Source organism: Pinus tabuliformis, chromosome 8 (genome assembly GCF_031772625.1).
Source record: "Pinus tabuliformis cultivar Carrire ecotype Pingquan chromosome 8, CPIR1, whole genome shotgun sequence".
Lineage (NCBI taxonomy): Eukaryota > Viridiplantae > Streptophyta > Pinopsida > Pinales > Pinaceae > Pinus > Pinus tabuliformis.
In genome coordinates this window covers 1,644,110,865-1,644,121,414 of record NC_142294.1, presented here as the reverse complement: position 1 = coordinate 1,644,121,414, position 10,550 = coordinate 1,644,110,865, and positions in this window count along the sequence as shown.

Below are 10,550 nucleotides of genomic sequence, written 5' to 3'. Positions count from 1 at the left end.
CACAGAAGTGTAGCGATGCCACTGTGATATAATTTGATGCCACAAAGGTGTAGCAATGCCGCTGTGATATAATTCGAGCCACAAAAGTGTAGTGATGTCTCTGTGATATAATTTGAGCCATAGAAGTGTAGTGATGCCACTGTGATATAATTTGATGCCACTGTGATATAATTCGATGCCACAAAGGTGTAGCGATGCCATGTGTATCAATGCGATCCATATGCGAACCAGAGAGACTATGACATATTGCGAGCCAGAGAAACTTCCTGCGATCCATAGAGAATGCGAGACGAGCCACAAAAATTCAAATACGAGTCATAGCAAGGCACAAAGAATTAATATAAGTTATATCGATATAATAGCGAGCCACATCGATTGTATGCCACAGAGAATGATATGTGCCACAAAATTTAAACATATGAACCACAATATATATATATATATATATATATATATATATATATATATATATATCTTGAGCCTTAGAGAAATAGTGTGAGCCACAAAGAGCAAAGGGTCAAGTGCGAGCTACTATTGAGTTAATACAAGCCTCCACAAAGAATGCGAACCACAACAGGGAATGCAAGCCTTAGATATGTGAGATCCGAATTGCTTTATTTGGAGAGAAGGATTGATCTTCTTTTTATAGCCTTCCTCAAGATCAAATGGGTGCTAATAGATGTCAAGCCGACTTGTTAATTTAGAGGGAGTCATTAGTTCAAATTTTGCTCAAAATAATATTTAGTATATTTCTCTTTAATGATTGTTTTAACAATTATTTTCCCAACTAGATTTTGTCACATCAATTAATAATATTTCCTTTAACCAATTTGAATTCTTCCTTGGAGCAAGGTGGGCTTCCTTTGGGGTAGTTGGGTTCCTATGGGGAAATTCGTTCCATATTTGCCCCAATTTTCAACACTCCCTCTCAGCTAGGGAGGAAGAAGCGTACTTGGAGCTACGTCAAGGATTTTGAGGCACATAAGATGAGACTCATGATTACAGATTGAAGAAAGTTCCATATGGACTCAAGTTAGTCCCCTAGACCTGGCATGCCTGAATCGATGAACATCTGATGTAGACTCCAACTCCTCTTCAAGGTTGAAGGTATGTCTTTGATATTTGATTTCGTATGCTAACAAGTTATTCCTGACAAGATCGAATCATCTTAGTATTCAGTGCCAGAGGGAGTTGACCTCTGAGCCCAGATAATCAACATCTTGAGATTGGTGATGAAATACTTACTTGTTAAGGGAAGTATGCTATCAGAGACTTGGCATGATGGATTACACTGAAGCAGTTGAGAGAAACTCCTCTTTAGATTCATATTTGATGGATCCTATGATGAGCTGGCAGTGGGATGGATACTTGCTTTGCATTGTATACTCTGAGCCAGATAGAGCCTGGATATGTATTGGGATATCTACATGAAACGATTAATCATGGACTGAGATACACTGTCAGACTTCATGGATACAACTATGCTGACAGAGGCTGAAAAATGTTGTTGACAAGAAAAGCACATTTGGGTGTTGTTTTAGCTTGGGGTCTGCCATGATTTCTTGGATGAGCCAAAAATAGAAGTTTGTTGCTTTGAGTACAACAGAGGCAGAGTACATTGTTGCTAGCATGACTAGCTCTGAGGCAGTGTGGTTGAGAAAGCTCTTTAGAGAGTTGTTTGAGCATGTGTTGGGCACAATTATGATATACTATGATATTAAGAATGGGATCTAAGTTTCAGAGAATCCTATGTTTTATGACTGGTCCAAGCATATTGAGATTAGATATCACTACATCCGGGATATGGTGCAGAGAGGAGCAATAAGGCTCCAACTCATCTCCTAATGAGCAGATAGTTGACATCCTTACCAAGCCTTTGTTGAAAGGGAAGTTCTTGGTCTTCAAAGAACAGCTTGGACTGGTGGAGGTGACCCTTCTGGGAAGTGGCCACCGCTGATCGAGAACACTGAGCTATGCTCTTCCCCCCTGTTTGAGCTCCCAGGAATGGAATGGAGCCGGAGAGCTCCTGGGGTTGAGGGTGCTAGGGTAAGTTTGATCCTTGCCACTTCTAACAAGTTGTATCTGTCCCCTACTCCTATGTTGTTATTGGAGGGATGTTTGATCCTTGCCACTTATGACAAGTTGTACATGTTCCCGAGCGATGTCTGATCCTTGCCACTTATGGCAAGTTGTATCTGTTCCCAAGGCATGTCTGATCCTTGCCACCTATGGCAAGTGGTATCTGTTGCTTACTGTCAAGTTCGGGACATGACTGAGTATACCCCAGTATGCATACTACCCACAAGCTGGGCTTGTTGGGATTGCCACCCATCTGGCCAATGGGTGAGGAGACACTTTGGTGTGTGTGATCCTTACCACTGGTAAATTGGGTATCCTTCCCAATTTAAAGGATGCAGGTATTCTATCACTTGATTCTTGAGGGTCAAGGTGAGAATATCAACGAACAATATGATAGTTGTGATCCTTACCTCTCATTGTAAGTGGTATACTACCTATTGTCATTGGATATAGGGCAAAAAATTTATCTCCCTTATGATGATTCTTCTTCTTTAGATCGAGACAACATTTTCAGCTGAGATGAAGGTCATGGAACTTGACCTAGAGACCAATAGGGTTTGGAGGATCTTTACCCTTGTGGTAAATCGATCTCCCCTACCATCAATTGTGGATTCTTCTTCTTCTATGAGACGAGATGATATGAGACATGATGCAACAAACATATATATCCAAGATGAGACTTATGATGAAGATGGAAATTCCTCCCTCGCTGAGAGGGAGTGTTGAAAAGTGGGGCAACTATGGGACGAATTTCCCCATAAGAACCCAACTACTCCAAAGGAAGCCCACCTTGCTCCAAGGAAGAATTCAAATTGGTTAAAGGAAATATTATTAATTGATGTGACAAAGTCTAGTTGGGCAAATAATTATTAAAGAAATCATTAAAGAGAAATATATTTAAATATTATCTTGAGAAAAATTTGAACTAATGCTTCCCTCCAAATTAACAAGCCGGCTTGACATCTATTGGCACCTATTCGATCTTGAGGAAGGCTATAAAAAGAAGATCAATCCTTCTCTCCAAATAAAGAAATTCAGACCTCACATATCTGAAGCTCCCATTCTCTGTTGTGGTTCGCATTCTTTGTGGAGGCTCATATTAACTCAGCAGTAGCTCGCACTTGAGTCTCTTCTCTCTATGGCTCAACAGTGGCACACACTATTTCTCTAAGGCTCAATATATATATGTGTTCAATGGTGTATATGTTTAAATTGTGTGGCTCATATCATTCTCTGTGGCACACAATCGATGTGGCTCGCTATTGTATCGATATAATTTATATTAATTCTCCGTGCCTCGCTATGACTCGTATTTGAATTTCTGCGGCTCATCATGCATTCTCTATGGATCACAAGAAGTCTCTCTAGCTTGCAATATGTCACAGTCTCTTTGGTTCGCACATGGCTCGCATTGATACACATGGCATCACTACACCTATGTGGCATTGAATTATATCACAATGGCATCGCTACACTCTTGTGGCTCGAATTATATCACGATTCACAGTGACATCGCTACACTTTTGTGGCTCGAATTATATCACGATTCACAATGACATCGCTACACTTATGTGGCTTGAATTATATCACAGTGGCATCGCTACATCTCTGCGGCATCAAATTATATCACATTGGCGTCGCTACACTTCTGTGGCTCGAATTATATCACAGTGACATCGCTACACTTATGTGGCTCGAATTATATCACAGTAGCATCATTACACCTCTGTGGCACTGAATTATATTATTGTGGTATCGCTTTACTTTATGGATCACATTACCCTCTGGCTCACATTCATGGATCGTATATTTTCTATGGTTCGTATTATAGTTCTGTAGCTTGCATACCTTATGTTTTGGTTCACTCTTTGAAGTGCATTCTTTACTGGGCTGCATTACAAATCTCTATGGTTCGATTATATCTCTGAGTTATATATGCTGGCAATGTTATCTGTGTGATAATGATATATGGTAGTGACAAGACTTTTGCTGATAGTGATAACAGTATGATAACAAGACTCTTGATGACCGTGATAATAATATGACTACAATACCTTTGATATGGCATTATTCCTTGATATGATAGTGACATCTAATATGGCAGTGACCATGTATGACTATGACAGTGACCCTGTTGCATAACAATGTCTCTAATGTGTGACAATGACCTCGATGCAATGACCTTAACATGATAGTAACCTTTGGTGTATGACTGCGTGTTATGATAGTGAGGATGATATGACGGTAAGTGAAGTATGACAGTGACAGTGATGTATACCGTGCTCTTATGATAGTATGATATTGGTTTGCTATTGGATTGGCCCTAGTTGGCCTAATGTGATTGATGTCTCATGATATTTGTACTTTATATTTCAGTTGAACATTTGATGGATATCTAAGAAGAAGAATCTGGTTGGGTTTTCCTCCTTGGGTTTGGCCCCGGTCTTTGACCTAAATCCTAGTGTCTCTATTGTGCATGCTTTTCTTCTACTGTTCTTTACTGTTTAGTTTCTTTGTTGATACTATTGTTCTCTCTACATAATTGCTAATCATTAAATGATGTTATGGGGTGAATGTAATATGAAAATGTTGAAAAAAAGTTAAAATTGCAATTCTCTACAACAAAGAACAATCTAGCCCTAAAAATTAACATCAATTTCTGCAACCTCTGCAACTCCATTTAACCCAATCCCTGATGTCAAATTTTCATGAATTCATTCCTCTTTAACCAGAACAGAAGTAGCTGGAAGCTAGGGTTCTTCAATAGGCTGATCACCGTCTTTCAGGCCTTCTAGATTCTTGTGCTCCATTGATGTATTAGGATCCTTTTCTCTCGAAACTCTTTGTGGAGATGAGTTTGAATTAATTTCACCTTCTTCCAAACTAGATAGAGTGTCATCAGCCAGGCTTACAAAGCCATGGGATGCATCACACATATTTGCTGAATCACTTCCAGATATGGTATTGGTAAATTGATAAGTAGCCTCTTCAATATCTATGTCTGAATGTTCTACAACTAAGTTATATAGAGCTAATGATTCAAAACCACGAGGTTGGCCAGGTGGTCCCTTATCTCCTTCCCATGTTCCCTGTGATACAATTGGAAGCTTTTTATGTGCTAGTTCCAACCATCTATCTTGAACCACAACACCTTTCTTCAAATGTCGCTCCAATGATGGCATTGTGGAGAAAACACACTCAGTGATGGATAAAAGACATAATTTTATTAATACTTGAATGAATGAATTATTGATGTTTACAATTGTGGGATGCCCTGGCTTTAAATACAACCTTAGGTGCCTCTTGGTGAATGGGCGTGATCTTTGATTATGCCTTTTGCCTAATTACTTACTAATTACAGATATGTTAACTTTTATATAACATTGCCTTCCTCTTGAAAAGATGCTTTGTCCTTAAAGCATACGTAACGACGGGTGTGGTTGACGAAACGCTTCTGTCTCCCAAGAAGCTTCTTCTTCTAGTTTGTCCTTCCACTTGATCAGGTATTCTTTGATTACTTGTGATCACAACTTTTCCACGATGGAGATAATACCTTCTGGTTCTAGAATGACCCTTCCTTTGTCATCTAAGGTCAAGAGAGTTGATTCCGCTGATTGATGTTCACCAAGTGCCTTTTTAAGGCAGGATACATGGAAAACATTGTGAACACGATTTTTATTAGGAAGGCTTTAAATTGTATGCTACTTGGCTGATCTTTTTGTTTATGCTTCTTGCATTATTTAGATTTTCTCTTGAGTTTGGACAACTTTTTGGGTTTCTTCTAACTGGTCTTCAACAGCTGGAAGTTTCATCTCGATGATAGCAAAGTCCTTCCATTTCGGAAGTTCGTAACCGTACAACGCTTGAAATGGAGTCATTTTTGTTGATGTGTGGTAAGTAGAATTGTACCACAACTGAGCCCACTTATTTTGTTTGTTTGTGGCATAACAACGTAGGTAGGTTTGTAAAAACTTATTGACAACCTCTGTTCTATTCGAGGATGGTAGGCTGAACTTGTGTTGAGGTAGGTTCTTATATGTTTGAAAAAATCCTTCCAAAAATTACCCTTGAATTTGGCATCTCTATCACTCACAATGACCTTGGGAAATCCATGTAATTTGTAAACATTTTTGCAAAATATCTCAGCGATTTGTTTTGCTAAATCTAATTTCCTCATTCCAATAAAGTGAGCATACTTGGTGAGTCTGTCGACTACTACAAGAATTTTATCCTTACCATCAGACACATGTAAACCTTCAATAAAGTCCATTGATATTTCCTCCCATTTCTGATTTGGGATATTTAAAGGATGAAGTAGTCCAGGTGTCATAATATTTTCATTTTTATTCATTTGGAATTTATCGCATTCTACTACATATTTTTGAATATCACTATTCATTCCTTTCCAAAAGAATGACTGGCATGCATTATACTAGGTTTTAAAGAATCCCACATGTCCGACTGATAGTGAATCATGTGACTCTTTGAGAATCTTGGCTTTAAATTTGGAATTTAAACTCAGATAAATTCTTCCCTTGTACTAGAGAATATCATTTTTCCATTCAAATTTTGAATTATGAGGAAGGTTATTGATTATAGCACTTGTTTATGGATCTTTTGCATATTCACTTCGAATCTCATTTTGCCATTTGAGAACAACAACTGAAGCTGCAAGTAATGATGGTTCTTCGTCTTTCCTAGACAGAGCATCAACTACTACATATATCCATGTCGAAGGTAGTGATTTTTTCTATCCATTTTTTTTGTTCTGTAGATAACGTTTTTGCTGGAGAAGATGTTGAAGACTATTATGATCTGTTCGTATTAAGAACTTACTTCCCAAGAGATATTGTCTCCATTTGGCTAATGCGTGCATAAAACAAACATTTCCTTGTTGTATGTAGACTTGAGACGTTCTTTCTTATTGACTTATTGCTTTCAAATGCGATTGGGTGACCATTCTGCATTAGTACTGCTCCTATGCCAAAACCTGAAGCATCACACTCAATTACAAATGGTCTTGAGAAGTATGGAGTTGCCAATACAGGGGCATTAAACATAACTTCCTTCAAGCCTTCAAAACACTTTTTTGCTTCATCATTCCATCGCAATGAGTTTTTCTTTAGAAGGTTCGTTAGGGGTGCGGTTATATGGGCGTGGTTTTTTATAAATCTTTGATAATACCGATCAATCCTAAGAATCCTCTTAGCTTGTAGATATTAACTGGTTAGGCCATTCCCTTATAGCCTTGATCTTATTAAGATCTACTTTTACTCCTTCCTTGGATATTATATGTCTGAGATACTCTACTTCTTCTTTCCCAAAAGTGCATTTGGACTTCTTGGCGTAAAACTGATGCTCTTTTAATACAGTAAGAACTTGCTCCAAATGTTGTAGGTGCTCTTCATCAAGAGATGTGTCTCTGCCATTCGAACACTCCTTCGCATAATGGTTGAACTTATTGCAACCAAGGCATCTACCTTTCCTTCCACCCTTATATCTGGACTTCCCAATGAAGTGATCCTTAGGTAGGCCATCAGAAACTTTCGCTGCACCATTCTGATAATATTCTCTGCTTCGACTTCGCCCTCGGTGAATTTGAAGAGGGATGAGGAATCCACTGATCCTTTTGTCCTTTCCCAACAGTCTTCGGCGATTGCTCTTCCACTCTTGCTTGGGCATTGTCTTCACCTCAGCTCTGATACCATGTTAATTTTAGGTATGTTCTATGCTTAGAGCAATTTATTTCAATTTTCAAAGTTAGCGCAATATCTTTTCCATATTAGCAATCACATCAGCATTAAAGTAAACTGCTAATAGAACATAAACATAAATGGCAGAAGACAAGCCAAGACAAGAGGACACAAGATGTGGCGCTAGCCAGGGACAAACCCCAATGTGGGGAAACCCTTGATCAATTCTTCTTATATGTTCTTCAATAGTTTAGCAGAGAGAGAGAGATAGTACGTTTACAACAGAAGTCAACACTTTGACTTATCTAGATAAGAGCAAAGATCATCTCTAAGAAGATGATACATGAGATCAGTTGAAGACATGTTGCTTCAACTGATTCTCCAAGGTGACTCCTTCACCTATCATTGTGTTGCATTTCGTCATCATGCTACACCTCACCGCGCTGCACCATGCTGCACCCATCATCACTATGTTGCATCTCATCACGCTTCATTAATCATGACTATACCCATCATTGTACTGCGTTATGTGTCATTGCTACACCATGTTGCCGTACTGACCTATGCTTTGGCTGCACCTTGCTTGTTTGTTGTCCCTAGCATGCTTGTTGTTGCACGCTAGCTATCCCTTGCATGCTAGCTGTAACATTGCATGCTTGGTGTATTTGCTGCTAAGTACCATACAACTGTCCCAATGTTAGTTAGTTGTCCCTTGCATGTTCCGACAGTTCCTGACAGTTTCGGCAGTTCCGGCTGTTCCCGATAGTTTCGACAGTTCTGGCTGTTCCGGCAGTTCCAACAGTTCCCGACAGTTCCGGTAGTTTCCAACTGTTCTTGGCAGTTCCATCTGTTCCGACAGTTTCCGGCAATTCCCCGTAGTTCCGGCAGTTCCGACTGTTCCCGGCAGTTCCGGTTGTTCCGACTGCTCGGTTGTTCGGCTGTTCGGTTGTTCCGGCTATTCCCGACAGTTCCGTCACTTCTCGGCAGTTTTGGCTTCTGCCCTCTAGATTAGCGCAACGTTATCCCGTAGGATCTCTCCTCCTACTAAAACCCAAAGACAAGTAAAGAGGAAGAGATCCCAAGTGTGTTGAAATGACTTGAAGGCCACCTCTATTTATACTAAAACGTTGAGCACAAGTGGGGTTTATTTGGTTGTTGGCCGACCTTGATGAATTGTCCCATAACACAAATAAATTCATATCTCCATGAATTCTTATCGGAATCGGATGACCTTTATATCAATCTTACACTTCTCGATGAGAGGGATCCAAGAAAAATATCAGCTTCCATTAATAAGATGACCCACATGGAGTTTGGCCCTAGTTGTCAATTTTAACACTCCCTCTCAACTAGGGAGAACTCCATCAACTGATCCATATGTCTGACTGTACTATCTATGCCATCAATGCCCTGCACTGCTATGCTCTGCTCTACTGAACCATGAAGAAGAAGAATTGATCGAGAATGTCTCATACCATTCTCTACTGACCCGAAGTCAGTTTCATCTGAAGAGAGTGTGTCACATCACTCTTACTGGCCTGAAGTCAGTTTTATTGATCCCAGATCAATATCACAAGAGAGTGTCTCAAACCACTCATACTGATCCCAGATCAATGGAGGTCATCCTAGCATAGGGAGTACGGTAGATACATCGATGCGTCCATCGATAGTACTACTATGGTCCCTAACCTCATTTCCCTGCTCATTGATCAGATGAGAGGTACTTCCCATGAGTCCCAGACTGCATGGGTAGGATGCCTCGACAAGAGAACTAATCATCCTGTCCACAGGAGAATGAATCATTCTGCCCCACAGTCGTCACGGGAAAACTAATCATCCTGGCCCACAAAGAGAACTAATGATCCGAATGGAAAATGGCATCAACCCATGGTACTCATCCACCCATATTATTAATCGACCCATGGAATTTAACCATGGTATTGTAAATGGCATCCACCCATGGTATTGTAAGTGACATCCACCCATGGTATTCATTCACCCATGATATTGTGACATCCACCCATGGTATTCATTCACCCATGGAATTGGCCCATGGTATTGTGAAATCCACCCATGGTATTCATTCACCCATGGTATGGTGACATCCACCCATGGTATTCATTCACCCATAGAATTGGCCCGTGGTATTGTGAAATCCACCCATGGTATTCATTCACCCATGGAATTGACCCGTGGTATTGTAACTGAAAAATACTATAAGTAACAAGTCACATTTTGTAAAAGGAGAGATGGTCCGCCACAATGTAGCCTTTACAGTTATCATCGGTTTTAATAAAAAGTTTCTTTGTGGTTTTGTTTATTGGGCATTCTCCCCTTATTTTTCTTCTGACAATTAAAGTTTTCAGATCTTGGGGTCCTTTTCCCCAAGATCCATTGCAAGTTTTCAGATCTTGGGGGTCTCTCCTCCCAAGATCCATTTCAATATTTTAGATCTTGGGGGCCTCCTCTCAAGATCCGGATCAGTGGTATTAGAGCAGGTTATGATTCCATGGGCAGCGACTTTGCAGATCAGATCTGAAACATTTGGTACAAAATTTACAAAAAACAAATACCAGATCTGGATTCCTCTCGAAAATTCACCCAATTTCAAAAAAAAAATGGGTCGAATCGGAGTTCGGATGTGGGAGATATCGCTGATTTAAAATCAGCTATTTTATCAGAATTTTTGTGACGGCGGCACTGTTGCAGTGCGAATCTGAGATCTCAGAGTGTCTAGATAAGGATTTCCATCACATGGGAAGATGCAAAATGGTCCTT